The 14,246-nt window shown below is 43.7% G+C and overlaps 1 long non-coding RNA gene across 2 annotated transcripts; it reads right to left on the minus strand.

Annotated features, from left to right (window-relative positions):
- Positions 1-52: 52 nt before the first annotated feature.
- On the minus strand, positions 53-13,750 carry LOC144253956 (uncharacterized). Of its 2 annotated transcripts, none has more exons than XR_013343384.1 (3): positions 13,392-13,750; positions 1,857-1,986; positions 53-985 (listed from the first exon to the last, which is right to left on the minus strand). It is a non-coding gene; the product is annotated as an uncharacterized LOC144253956 (long non-coding RNA). The 2 variants fall into 2 exon arrangements; XR_013343383.1 differs by having other exon boundaries at positions 13,235-13,750.
- Between the last annotated feature and the right edge of the window lie 496 nt (positions 13,751-14,246).

Genomic DNA, 14,246 nt, shown 5'->3' on the forward strand with positions numbered 1-14,246 from the left:
TTGGAGATAAACTGGCATTGGGAGGACAATCAAATCACACTGCATCAGAAAATAAACATGGCTTATGCAATTTAGTTTAATTTGACATTATACATGCAAATAAGTCTAGGAGGAAAGATGCAGAATATCAAAGAAATAGATGTTGGCTATTTTGTCCTCTTCTTTTCTTGGCTGGGTGGGAGGCAAAGGACAAGTAGTGTGCCTATGGTATAATCGTAGTCTCAGAATAAAGTCCCTCTAAGTGGCACTTAACTCAGGCTCCTACCGACCAGACTTGTTAACATCTTGTCTCCTGTCTTTGGTCTTTTTCATTTTGGTCATAGTTTTTTGTTTTGTTTGTATAGTGGTAGTCGGACAGCATGCCTTTATTGTTTAGTTTTTATGTGGTGCTAAGGATTGAACCCAGTGTTTCACACATGCCAGGCAAGCTACAGCCTCAGCCCCATAGTTGTGTGTTTTTTTTTTTTTAAGAAAAAAAAAAAGTTTGATAGATAACAGAGGGTTGCTGAGACAAACTTTTCTTTCATTTTTGTGCAAGAGTCAGATGCAAACATGATGGCCCTTCCAGCCATGGTGGAGCGGGGTTATACCAGCCGGACCCCTCTCCTGGCCCAACTCCCTTGTTGGACATGCCCTGTGCTTGGGCCGGCTGGGGCTTGCCCTCCAAGTCTGCCTTGCTCCTCACACCCTCACCACTCTCCAGGTGCAGGAATCAATGTCATGCCCAGAAGCCCTGGTCTTGGTTCCCAAATGGAATCCTCAGTCTTGGGTTTGGGTTCACCTCACCACATCAGAACTTCAGACATCCAGGAGGAGGTGGGAGATCAGGCCTTTCCAGGAGGGACTGTACTGCCCCACCATGGGGACCGCCAGCCCAGAGCACAGCCATTCTTCCTGGGTCCATCCGCCCCTGCTGTTAAACTGCCACAGTCACCCAAATGTCTTGTGGTTCCAGAGGTCAGAAGTCCAACTGAGTCTTTTGGAGCTAAAAATAGAGGTGTCAGTAAAGCTGTATTCCTGCTAGAGTCTCCATGGGAGAATCTGCATCCTCATGTTTTCCAACTTTTCAAAGCCACCTGCATCCCTTAGCTCATGGCCCCTTCCTCCAAAGGGAACCACAACAACTTCTGCTTGCCTTGCCTCATCCCCTTTTTCTGACTTTGCCTCCCTCTCATAAAGACCTTTTGATTACATTGATCCTGCCAAAATAATCTCTCCCTCTCAAGATCCTAGTTTTTCCTGGGGGAGAGGGGGATGCTAAGCAAACACTGAGCCACATCCCTGGCCTAACATAACCACATCTGCAAACTCCATTCTGCTATGTGAGGTAACACATTCACAGGCTCTGGGGATTCAGTGACATCTGTGGGGACTCCCAGTCATTCCTTGTCTCAGCAACCCTCTGTTATCTATCAAAAGATACTTATCTGCTGCCTGCCTTCTCTTAACATCTACCTTCAGTTTCTTACAATTTTGTTCTCTTATTCCTGATGCCTCCAAAGATGGCCCCATCCCTTCTCATTCTTCCCATTGTTAGGTGACAGCACTTCACCATTGTCACATTCACAGATGGATTGAGACAAGACGGTCAAGCCACACTCCACCCCTTTCAATAGCATCAAGATCTCTAAAGATCGTCCTGGCCACTTTCAGCTATGATTCTTCTCCATCCTCCGTTGGACATTCTTCCACATCACTGAAGGTTTGCGGGAGGCCTTGGAAAATCCTCAAGTCTATTGCTCTATCCCCTTGATCCCCCAATTCATCTTTCACACTGCCACAGGGTAACCTTTCTAACTAGGAAATCACATCACTATTGCTCTCTGATTTAAAGGCCTCCAAGAAATCTCCGTCACCTGCTGGTTAAGATCCAAACTTCAGGGGCTGGGGATGTGGCTCAGCGGTAGCGCGCTCGCCTGGCATGCGTGCGGCCCAGGTTCGATCCTCAGCACCACATACAAACAAAGATGTTGTGTCCGCCGATAACTAAAAAAAATAAAGTAAAATATTAAAATTCTCTCTCTCTAAAAAAAAAAAAGATCCAAACTTCAGCACAGCACATCCAACCCCTCATAGGGGCTCCTTCCTGGTTCTTCCTTTCCACTCTCCATGTGCATCTCACTCTACACAATTGCAACCACCAGCTCTCCCCTGAGCACCATGCTGTTCCCTGCCTTTGCATGTGCTGTTCCCACTGCAGACAATGTCCACCCTACCCTTAACCCTTGCCCAACTGGCACAGTCCACTTCCCACAGGTCTTAGTTCAAAGCACCACCCAGGTCCCTTGATCTCTGCACATGAAACTGACACCTCCCCTGCTTTTCCCACTCCCCTGAGTCCTACTCAGACTCCAACTGTTGACTTGCCAGACCCTCCTTTACTTTGCATATGTCTGTAAAAGTAATCTGTTTAAACATGAGGCACAGGGCTTAAAATTCATAAGGAGACCTTTATTCATTGGCAGATATATGGTGGAGTCCCTGATTTTGTTTTAATTGTCAAATTTCTTTTAACCCAGAGTATTAAATGGTTTATACCTAACTATTTACCAACATTGAAAGCACATTTTAGACATTAACTATATACACTTAAATAATTTCTGTTTCATAAAAATTTTAGCCAAAGTCCGTCGCAGTGGTGAACGCCTGTAATCTCAGCAACTCGAGAGGCTGAGACAGAAGGATGGATGGCAAATTCAAAGCCAGCCTCAGCAATTTAGCGAGGCACTAAGCAACGCAGTGAAACCCTGTCTCTAAATAAAATACAAAATAGGGTTGGGGATGTGGCTCAGTAGTTGAGTGCCCCTGAGTTCAATCCCAGTACCCCCCCCCCCAAAAAATGTAATAAATACAAAATCTGTGGATGATATGACTCAAACACTCCTGATACAAACATCTGTAAATTATGGATAGGATTTACTAAGCAAATTAAATACAAAAATAAAAAGAAAACAAAGGGAAAACCTATGTGCCCAAAATGAAGACAAACTGTAGGCCCACGTTGTAAATATAAGTAACTACTGTGCCCAACTGGGGTGGGGTAAGAAGGGCATACAGGCCATGGGCACCTAAGATAAAGCCCTGGATGTCCTCTTGGTCAGCAAATGCAGGTTCAGAAGCACACATCCCAATGCCAAAAAGAAAATTTGAAGTTGGGTCCTCCTGGAAGCAGATGCTGAGACAGTCTGAAGTGCAAATGTGTCGGGAATGATGTTGTGGAAGATAACAAGAGGAGGAAGCAGGATCGCAGGCCAAATCTCCAGCCATAATATCTGTGAAAGGAAAGAGGCAAGGAAGCAGCCACCTGGCAAAGCTGCAGCCACCAGACGAAATTCTAGGGCAAATACTGCCCATGGGCGGGGATTCCTATGTTGGGCATCAATGACCAAGCCTCGGGCCTCTAGCCACTCAGTCCTTGGCTAGCGCTGCACAAAAAGAGCATGAAAACTGAAGCATTTCCCAGACTGTGGCCACCTGCACTCTGCAGCCAAATACCCAATGCCTGGATTAAGATCCAATCGGTGTGACTGCACAGCTGCCACAGATGACAAAAGCCTGCCTGTCTGAGATTGGGAACCAGGCACTGGGCACTGGCCGTGGTGGGGGCCATGTCTTCCTTGAGAACTCAAGGCCACAGCTAGTACCTCAGGTTTGGGTTCAAATTTACATTATCCACAGGGCTGATAAATTGGCATAAAAATTGTATAGAAGCCAATAATAGCACTTGAGGTTTCCGGCTGAAGCAAACTCAAAACCAGGAGGAACCATCCCACAATCCAGACCACAAGCCCTGCTCCACACAAACTCACAATCACACACCACACAACCACAGGAAACAACCCACTATTAATGAAAAGACAAATGCAGGATTACAAATCCAAGAACTCAAACTCATGTAAAGCTACTCCCAAAGAGAACAGACAGAACATGAATATGTTTATACTGTATAAATCTAACAAGAGGCATGAAGTGGTAGAAGCAACATGGAAAAAGCACAGTTAGTTGAAATGACCAAACCTTAAGAAAAGTCAAGATACTGTGAAAAAGAGAGTGCCATTTGAAAAAGAACCAGTGAAAATCCCAGAAATAAAAGGAAAGTCTCCAGGTGCAGTGGCACATGCCTATAATCGAAGCAGCTCAGGAGGCTGAGGCAGGAGGATCAAGAATTCAAAGCCAGCCTCAGCAACTTAGTGAGACCCTATCTCTAAATAAAATGTTTTTTAAAAGGGCTGGGGATGTGTCTCAGTGGTACAGTGCCCCTGGGTTCAATCCCCAGTACCAAAAAAAAAAAAAAAAAGTAACATTACTGAAAAAAAAAAAAAAAAACGGTTAAAAAACAAAAAAAAAAACTTACTGGCCTGGTTAAACAACATAACCAGATACAGTTGAAAAATAATTATGGCTGTCCATTGGTACCCACTGGGAAGCCCAACGAACCCCCATACCAAACCCTCAGATGATTAAGTGCCTTATATAAAACAACACAGTATTTACATACAAATTGTGCACATCCTCCTGTGTACTTGAAATCGTCTTGATTGCTTATAATGTATAATACAAAGTAAATACTATACAAATAGTTGTTATGGTATATTTTTAAAGGAACAATGACAAGGAAAACAGTTTGTATATATTCAGTACAGATGCAATTTTCTTCAAATATTTTATATCCAAATCCACAAATACAGAGGTCTGATTGTAATTAAATCAAAGATAGATGAAAAAAGTACCCAGAATGAAGTACAGAGAAAGAAAACAATGGGTGGGAACCTGATATGTTATAATCATAGACCAGGAACACTTACCATAAGTCTATCAAATCAGATGTTCTTAACTAGAAAGTGATTAGGAAATTAGGAGAAAAGAAATGTTTTTAAAAGAATGACTAACAAGTTTCAAGAATGGATAAAAGATATAAATCCTCAAACTCAAAATGTAAATGTCCTGAATAAGATAAATAAAAGTAAATCTACACATAAAAATATGTGAAACTATAGTACACCAAAAACAAAGAGGAAATCCTAAAAGCAGCTAGAGAAAACGATAAACAGACATCAGAAGAAAAGTATTAGGTTAACAATAGACTCTGCTGTGATAAAAACAGACATCAGATGACAATGGACAAATGCCTATGAAGGAGTAAGGGAAAATAACTGTCAACCTAGATTTTATACCCTGATCAACTATCATGCAACAACAAAATGAAACTAAGATGTTTTCAGAAAATGAAAACTCAGAATGCACCATTCATAGACACTAACTGGAAAAAAACAACTGGGGAAAAGGATAAACCTTAACACGCACTTGATTTATAAAACAATAACAAAGATAAATTTAATGAGTAGAAAACACAAAAATTGGGCTGGGGATGTGGCTCAAGAGGTAGCGCGCTCGCCTGGCATGCGTGCGGCCCGGGTTCGATCCTCAGCACCACATACAAACAAAGATGTTGTGTCCGCCAATAACTAATAAATAAATAAATATTAAAAAAAAAAAGAAAGAAAACACAAAAATAAAATACTAAGCAACCATAATCCACAGGAGGATAGAGTATGATTTAAATAAAAGCATTCTATAGTCTTTGTGATTTCAAAGAGAAGAACAGAGAGGTCAATTTCACTTAGACTTTGCAAGTCAAATGTGTATGTTTAAGATGCTCATTAACATCACTAAATAGAAGTAGAATGGCTCCTGGCAGAGATAGAAAAGATGAATAAAGAAAGCTTACAGGCTGGGGTTGTGGCTCAGCAATGGAGCACTTACCTAGCATGGGTGAGGCCCTGGGTGTGATCCTCAGATCCCAAGTACCACATAAAAATAGATGAATGAAATAAAGGTATTGTGACCAACTACAACTAAAGAAATGTTTTTTGTTTTTTAAAGAAAGTGAGAGAGGAGGGAGGGAGGGAGGGAGGGAGGGAGGGAGAGAGAGAGAGAGAGAGAGAGAGAATTTTTATTATTTATTTTTTAGTTCTCGGCGGACACAACATCTTTGTTGGTATGTGGTGCTGAGGATCGAACCCGGGACGCACGCATGCCAGGCGAGCGCGCTACCGCTTGAGCCACATCCCCAGCCCTAAAGAAATGTTTAAAAAAAAAAAAAGCCTTAATCTAATGAAAGGGAGCAGAGGAAAGAAGCAAAGAAAGAAAAACAAAATAACATGATACAAAAATCCAAACATATCTATATTCACTATAAATACAAAGAAATGTGAAGCTTTCTGGTTGAAGAACAAATTGTCAGATTATAAGATGAAACAAAAATTCACCTCTGTGCTTTTAAGTTTTAGGAGGTTTAATTCATTGGTGCATAAACACAAAATCATTTTCCTTTCTGCAGTGACTGTCCTACAATTGTGTTAACCCTTCCTTTCTCACTAGCTATTCAGCACCATAATGACATCCTGTTGAAATTCTAATATATTTCATCAATTTCTACTATCAGAAAAGTCTTTTTGCAGTCTCATTGCTAATTATTGCAGTCTCATTGCTAATTATAACAACATTCAGAGCCGCGTGTCCCTGTCTCCAATTCAAGCTGCATCTGTCCAGCTGTGAGCAGCTGGGTGGAGCCAGCAGGAGCCTACTCCTCAAGCCCTACCCTCTTCCCTCACTTCCTTCACTCCAGTCAAGTCCCTTACAGAGCCTTGCTTCTGGTTTCAGGTTTATAAAGGAGGCAGAGGACACACATCTGTTGACACAGGACCTCCATTCAGCTTGGCTCCACCTGTGATTATGGACACCTGCTAGTACAGTGTATCCAGCTGGAATTGTCAAAATGCAAATGTCCAGAATCCAAGAGAAGTAGCTGGAAATTTCTGCCCCTCACTCTTTCTGGAGAAGGCATCTGTCCTGTGGCCATGTGGGTAGCCTCAGAGCTCCACCTTCCCTCCAACCTCTGCTGCTCTGCAAGAAGGCTAGGTAGTCATTCTGCTGCACCACCGGGAGTTGAGAACTGAAATGGGGTGGGGACAGCCACGACTTCTCCCCACTTGGCGACTTCTCCCCACTTGGCGGGGCTACTCCTCAGAAATCTCTTCCCATCAGTTTTCATGGCCTGAGGGACACCCACCAAGGGCCTTCTGCTTCTCCCCTGTACTAGAGAGACTATAAAGGACCACAGGCTGTCTCTTGGGCTCCATAAAATCAGACCAAGTCTTCCCTATACATGTGATGGGACAAGGACAGTAGTTGGCCCTCCTGAGGTGGTGCCTCTTGATGAGTCTGTCCCAAATCCTCTGGCCACATGAAATTAAAATGTGGGGTGCCTCACCTTTTTTGTCCTCAGTCTTGATTCCCAAATAAGGAGGAAAAATTCTTGTTATCCTGTCATGTGCTGTTATAAGAGATAGACCTAAAAACTAAGGATACAAAATACTTCACAGTTAGTAATGGGATGGTGCAGGTGCCGGTAGAGCGGCAAACCCGCAACACTAGCCAAAAGAAAGGTAGAGCACTAATGACTGGACAAGCAGGCTCTAATGCCAAAACACCACCCAGTTAAAAGGGTCATCTTTTTGAGAAAAAGAAAATAGTATAAGTATCTAATAGCATGACCTCAAAAAAAATAAAACTGGCTGAATTAAGAGGGGGGAAAAATGAAAAGAGGAAGATTTTCACATACCTCTCACTAATTGATCAAACTACCAGAAATTAGTAAGGATATAAAAAAATTTGAAGGGCACACATTTAACTAGTATTATCCAAATCAATTTTTTGTTGTTTTCAAGTATTTACAAAAACTGGCTAAGAAGCAAATCAGAACAAATTCCAAATAACCCATTTTATTCAGACTACCTTTTAAAATCACAATGTGATAAAATTAGAACTAAATAATAAAATGACACACGAAATACAAAATGTTTTATTTACTTTTGGTACTAGGGATTGAACTCAGGGGCACTTAATCAATGAACCACATCTTTTTAATTTTTATATTGAGACAGGTCTCGCTATGTTGGTAAGGCTGGCCTCAAACTTGTGATCCTCCCTTCTTAGTCTCCCAAATTGCTGGAATTATAGGAGTATGCCACTACACCTGGCTATACAAAATGTTTTTAAAAGAGAATGATCATTTAATGAAGAAAATATAAAACAACACTGTTTTTTGAGGCAAACCCTACTATCTAGCCAATTACAGAATGTTTATCTAGCATTAATGTGTAAATATGCAGTTGATAATCTTGAGAGGGAAAATACACCAAGAGTATACACAGCCATAGAAGTAAATTCATATTAAACATAGCACTCTATGAAATGAAACCCTGAGCAGTAGAGTAAAACCAAGCTGCTAAAAGTCGGGACACATGGCTGAGTCTCAAACACTATGTGTAGGCCAGAAGACGTCACCCATTTACAAGAAGGCAGGAGCAACCTACATGAAGAACACAGATTCACATATGCACATGGACTCACAGGTGGGGAAGGAACAGGAAGGAACTTTCTTGAGTGATGAAATGTTTTAGGTCTTGGTTGTCCATGCGGATTACAAAACTACATTTGCCAAAGCTAGATGACCTATAAATTTGAGATTAGTGCACTGAACTGCATATAAATAATACTTTGATTAAGAATTTTAAAATTTTGTGCAATACTCAACCAGGCACAGTGGCACACACCTGTAATCCCAGCGGCTTGGAGGATGAGGCAGGAAGATTGCAAGTTCAAAGCCAGCCTCAACAATTTAAAAAATTTGAAGGGCACTTAGCAATGCCCTTGAGTCCCGACTTTCAGCAGCTTGGTTTTCTCTATTGCTCAGGGTTTCATTTAATAGAGTGCTATGTTTAATATGAATTTACTTCTATGGCTGTGTATACTCTTGGTAAATTTTCCCTCTCAAATTATCAACTGCATATTTACACATTAATGCTACATAAATATTCTGTAATTGAGTGGAATTCTTTGTTATGAATTTATCATAGTAGGGGTTGCCCCAAAAAACAGTGTTGTTTTATATTTTATTCATTAAGTTATCATTCTCTTTCAAAAACATTTTGTATAGCCAGGCATGGTGGCATACACCTATAATCCCAGCAACTTGGGAACCTAAGAAGGGAGGATTACAAGTTTGAGGCCAGCCTTAGCAACTCAATAACTTAGCAAAAAAGGCAGGACATGTGGCTCATGGCTCAGTGGTTCAGCATCCCTCAGTTCAATCACCAGTTCCTCACATGTGTGAGACACTGGGTTCGATCCTCAGCACTACATACAAAACACATAAATAAATAAAATAAAGGCATTGTGTCCATCTACAACTAAAAAAAATATATATTTTTTAAAAACTGTGCAACAATTACTGTGAAAAATATTAAGACATGAGAGAAACTGGGAAAAGATATTTGCCATGTGTACAACCACAATGTCTTGTGGAGATTATGACACATTTAGTAGTGCCCCTTTGTCCACAGGGGATGCACTCCAAGGCTCCCAGAGGAAGCCTGAAACCTCAAATAGTACTGAACCACACACAGTTGTGCCTCAGAACTCAAGGGGCTTTGGTTCCAGGACCTTGCTGTGATCCCAAAATCCAAGAATGTTCAAGCCCTTTCTAAGAAATGGAGTAGTGTTTGTGAAGAATCCAGGTACACCCTCCTGTAAACTTTAAATCATCTCTGGATTACTTGTCATACATAATACAATGTAAATACTATATGAACAGTTGTTGTACATTACTGTTTAGGTGATAATGATAAGGAAAAAAAGTCTGTACATGGTAGGTACAGATGCGATTTTTAAAGAACATTTCCTGAGATTAGTTAAATTTGTGGATACAGAACCATGGATACAATTATGTATATACTATTTTCCTAATCATGCATACACAACTGTGATAAATTTTAATTTATAAATTAGGTATATTAAGATATTAACAACAATAATAAAATAAGCAATGATAACAACATATTTTAATAAAATTGCCAGCATCACTACTCCAGCACTTTGAGGTCATTACTAAATAAAATAAAGATTACCTGAACAAAGCACTGCAATACCACAGTCGAACTGATAGAGGGCTACTAAGTGCCTAAAGGGTGAGGTGTGTATACAGTGTGGATACACTGGACAAAGGGATGATTCAGGTCCTGCATGGGATGCATCTCATCACACTACCCAGAATGGTGTGCAATTTAACTTAGCAACTGTTTATTTCTGAAATTTTCCACTTAATATTTTCAGCCACAGTTCACCATAAGTAACTGAAACTACAGATGGTGGCAGGGACTACAGTTGGCCTCTGTATTCAAGGGTCCCGCATCTGTGAATTCAACCACCCTAAGGCAACATATTTAGGGGGAAACTTATGCTTGCAATGAACTTGTATAGACATTTTTTATTGTCTTATCCCCTAAATAATACTATGTAACTATTTATACGACATTCATATTGTTTTAGGATCATAAGTAATCTAGTATTGATTTAAAATATATAGCAAGGGGGCTGGAGATGTGGCTCAGCGGTAGCGCGCTCGCCTGGCGTGCGTGCGGCCCGGGTTCGATCCTCAGCACCACATACCAACAAAGATGTTGTGTCCGCCGAGAACTAAAAAATAAATATTAAAAATTCTCTCTCTCTCTCTCCTCTCTCACTCTCTCTTTAAAAAATAAAATAAAATAAAATATATAGCAAGGGGCTGGGGATGTGGCTCAAGCGGTAGTGCGCTCGCCTGGCATGCATGCGGCGCGGGTTTGATCCTCAGCACCACATACAAACAAAGATGTTGTGTCCGCCCAGAACTAAAATATAAATATTAAAAATTCTCTCTCTCTCTCTCTTTAAAAAAATAAAATAAAATAAAATATATAGCAAGATTGTATAGATTATATTCAAATATTATGCTATCTTATATAAGGGATTTAAATATCTGCAGATTTGGGGATCCTCCATGAGTCCTGGAACCAGTCTCCCATAAGATACCAAGGAACAATTGTATAAACCTACAATGTGTGCTAACAATAGCACAAAAGATGGTAAGGATGACCTATTGTGAGGTTATCGCACCAGATGTAAAGTACGCTGTTAAAAATTAAGGATACATATATTGTAAAACTTAGGGCAGTCATTTAGAGATGTAAGTAATAAGTGAACTGTAACTTTAAGAAGTAGAATATTAACATAAAAATAGACTTACTCAAAAATAACCTCAAAACTGGCCCCCTCAAAATGGAGAAAAAAGTATTATTAAACACTTGGAACCCACAGAAAATAACTAGCAAGGTGGTAGATTTAAGTGCAATCATATCTGTGGAGGAATAACTTCTAATGTTCTAGAACTGAGCAGGATAACTATGGTGGACAACCACAGTTAATTGAACATTTCAAAATAGCTAGTAGAGAGGAGTTTAAATGTTCCCAACACAAAGAAACAATCAAGATCTGATCAATATGCCAATTACCCTGATCTGATCATTACACATTGTCTACATATATATAGAAATGTCACACTATACCCTACAAATATGCACAATTACTATGTGTCAATTAAAAACAAAAGTATATTTTAAAAAATAAATGAAATAACATCAGCAATTATCTCCACCTCTCGACCAGCACGCTGGTTTCATTAAAGAGGTTCATAGCATAGAAGTTAACTAGTGAGATCCAAATAAACACACAGACTCAATTACCTTTTTCTATGACCAGGTCCGAGAGGGCTCTCCCCTCTGGCTCCTGCCTCAAGCCACCTGGTGGAGCAGCAAGGCTTACTCAGGACTAGCAGGAGAGAGAGAGAGCAAGCCAGGGAGTAGCCTTTTATTGGGGAACAAGAAATTCAGGGGAAAATTCCATCCAATGAAGGTAGAGGGGGGCAGTATTCCAAGGTCAGGGTCAGTGATTGGTCTCAGGGTCAATGGTCAGTCACACCCCCAACATGGACAAGCTCTTGCACCTGGAGAGGGTGGGGATTAGCTCCAACACAGTTTGGCCAGAACGCCTCACACCCAGTCAGGGAGGTGCCCAATCATGTGCAAGAATGGCTTCCCACAATTATCTTAAATGTTCAGTGATGGGATTAATATCCAGATTATACTGTTTACAAAACTTCTATAAACCAGTAAGACAAAAGCCTTACAACAGAAAAAGGCAAAGGATGTGAAGAACAAATTCACAGAGGAAGAAAACTTAATGTCAGTAGCATAAATATGAAAATGTTCAATTTCTTTGATGGGGAAATACAACTATAAACGCAAATTAAAATAATGAGTTATCAGGCTAGGGTTGTGGCTCAGCGGTAGAGGGCTTGCCTAGCACATGCAAAGCCCTGGATTCAATCCTTAGCCACATAAAAATGAATAAATAAAATAAAGGTATTATGTCCAACTACAACTAAAAAATAATATTTTAAAAATAAATAAATAAATAAATAATGAGTTACCGGTTCCTACTCCTTAAATTGGGAAATGATCTAAGTCCCTCATCACTAAGAGTTGGCAAGGACCAGAAAACAGATCATGTATTACTGTGGGAGCTACCTCCTGTGAGCCCTCTGGGAAGACTGGGAAAGCTGAAGGTGCTCCTGTCACCCAGTAATTCATGTCTAGGTCCCTCTCCTGGGGACATTTTCCAACCGGGCCGGTGGAGTGAGATGTGTGCAGAAGTTCCTGGCAGCAGGTTTGTCTTCCTTCCCCTCAGGGGAAACAGGAGTTTTAAGTACTCAGTGAAATACTATATAGTGGTTAAAATGAGAGAACCAGATAGGCTTGGTTAAACATGACTCTGTCTCAAAAACACCATGATCCACACACAAAAAGAGCAAGTTGCAACAAGATATGGACTGAATAATATAATTCACCTAAAATCTTAAAACATCAAAATCAGTAGCATGCAACTGTGGATGCACACGTGACAGGAAATGCATAAAGCCACGGTGTGGTGGGAGGGGACCGGAGCGGGTGGCCTGGCCTGATCAGTATCCATAACTTTCCGTTTTTAGAGACGCTCTGCTCTGAGCGGTGGCCTGGGGCCGTCTGCTCCCATGGCCCTCCAGGCCAGCTGCACGCCTGACCTCCCAGGGGTTCGTGAGGGGGGCACACGCTCTGCCCCTTCTTCCCTTGCGCGGTCCAGTGGGGATTCACCGCGGGGAACCGGGCACCTGCTAATGCCCCCCTCCCCTGCCCCATTTCACCCCCCGTCCCTGCCCCACTCGGCTCCCAATAAACGTCGCTAAGTGAGCCTGTCCAGCAAGGCCAGGGAAGCTCTGCCTCTCCTTTGGGGACCCTCTTGGCTAGAAAGCACTCACAGGAGGGACGGAAACGTCACTTGGGGTCGCTCCCTCTCGGCCTCAGTTTCCTCCCGAGTGCCCCGTCTGGCCCCCGGCAGGCCGGCGCCCGAGGACTGGAGGAATTCGCTCCCCTCGTGTGGAAAACCACCCTCGGGCGCTTCACAAAAGCACCCACCGGCTCGCCACCCTGGGAACCGCAGCCCGCGGCCCGGGGACCCGGGCTGCACCGCGCTGGTCACATGAACTCGGGGCTTTCTCTGGTGTGACGGCTTCCTCAGATCCCTTTGTGCGCGCAGGTTTTGAAAGGGGACGGCCCGGGTCCGGGGTGTGAGGGGAGCAGGAGCCGGCGGGAGGAAGGCTGTCGGAGCCAATCGACCCGCCTCCAGACCCCAGCACGTCGCCGGGGCTGCGCGCTCCGAATTCCGCCCCGCCGCGCGCCGCCCGCCTCGCCCGCGGGTGCCCGGCCGGGAGGACCCCAGGTGAGAGGCCCGGGGTCCCGGGGGGAGGCCCGGCGGCTCGGCCCGGTCTCCACGACGGGCTGGCCCGGCTCAGGGCGTGTCCGTCGCCGCCTGGCTGCTCGCTCGACACTGTTCGCTCCTACCGGCTGTAGATGGAGCTGTCTGGGTTCCGGCAGCCTCCGACGAGCCTCGGAGTGTTTCTCTTTAAACGGCCTGAGAGGGACATGCCTCCCAGGATGCAGTTTGTATCAACATGGCAGCTGCTGTGCAGCTCCCCTGCTGAAGAGGCGCCGGGACGGCAGCGCAGCTCGCAGCCGGGGCCGGGGCCGGAGCCGGGGTCGCAGCGGCGGCCGCAGAGGGGCGGCGCGCGGGCCGGGGGCCGCTGCTGAGGGCCGGGGCCCAGCTCGCGGCCGGGGCGCAGCCGGCCGGGCCGCCCGCACAGCCGCGCGCCCCGCTCCGACGCCGCCGCCCGGGCTCCGCGGCCCCGCGCCCGCGCGCCCCGAGCAGGCCGGGGCCCGACGGCCGCGCGCGAGCCCCGCGGGGAAGGCAGGGCCGCGCGGCGCCGCCCGCGG

This window comes from Urocitellus parryii, chromosome 3 (assembly GCF_045843805.1).
Source record: "Urocitellus parryii isolate mUroPar1 chromosome 3, mUroPar1.hap1, whole genome shotgun sequence".
Lineage (NCBI taxonomy): Eukaryota > Metazoa > Chordata > Mammalia > Rodentia > Sciuridae > Urocitellus > Urocitellus parryii.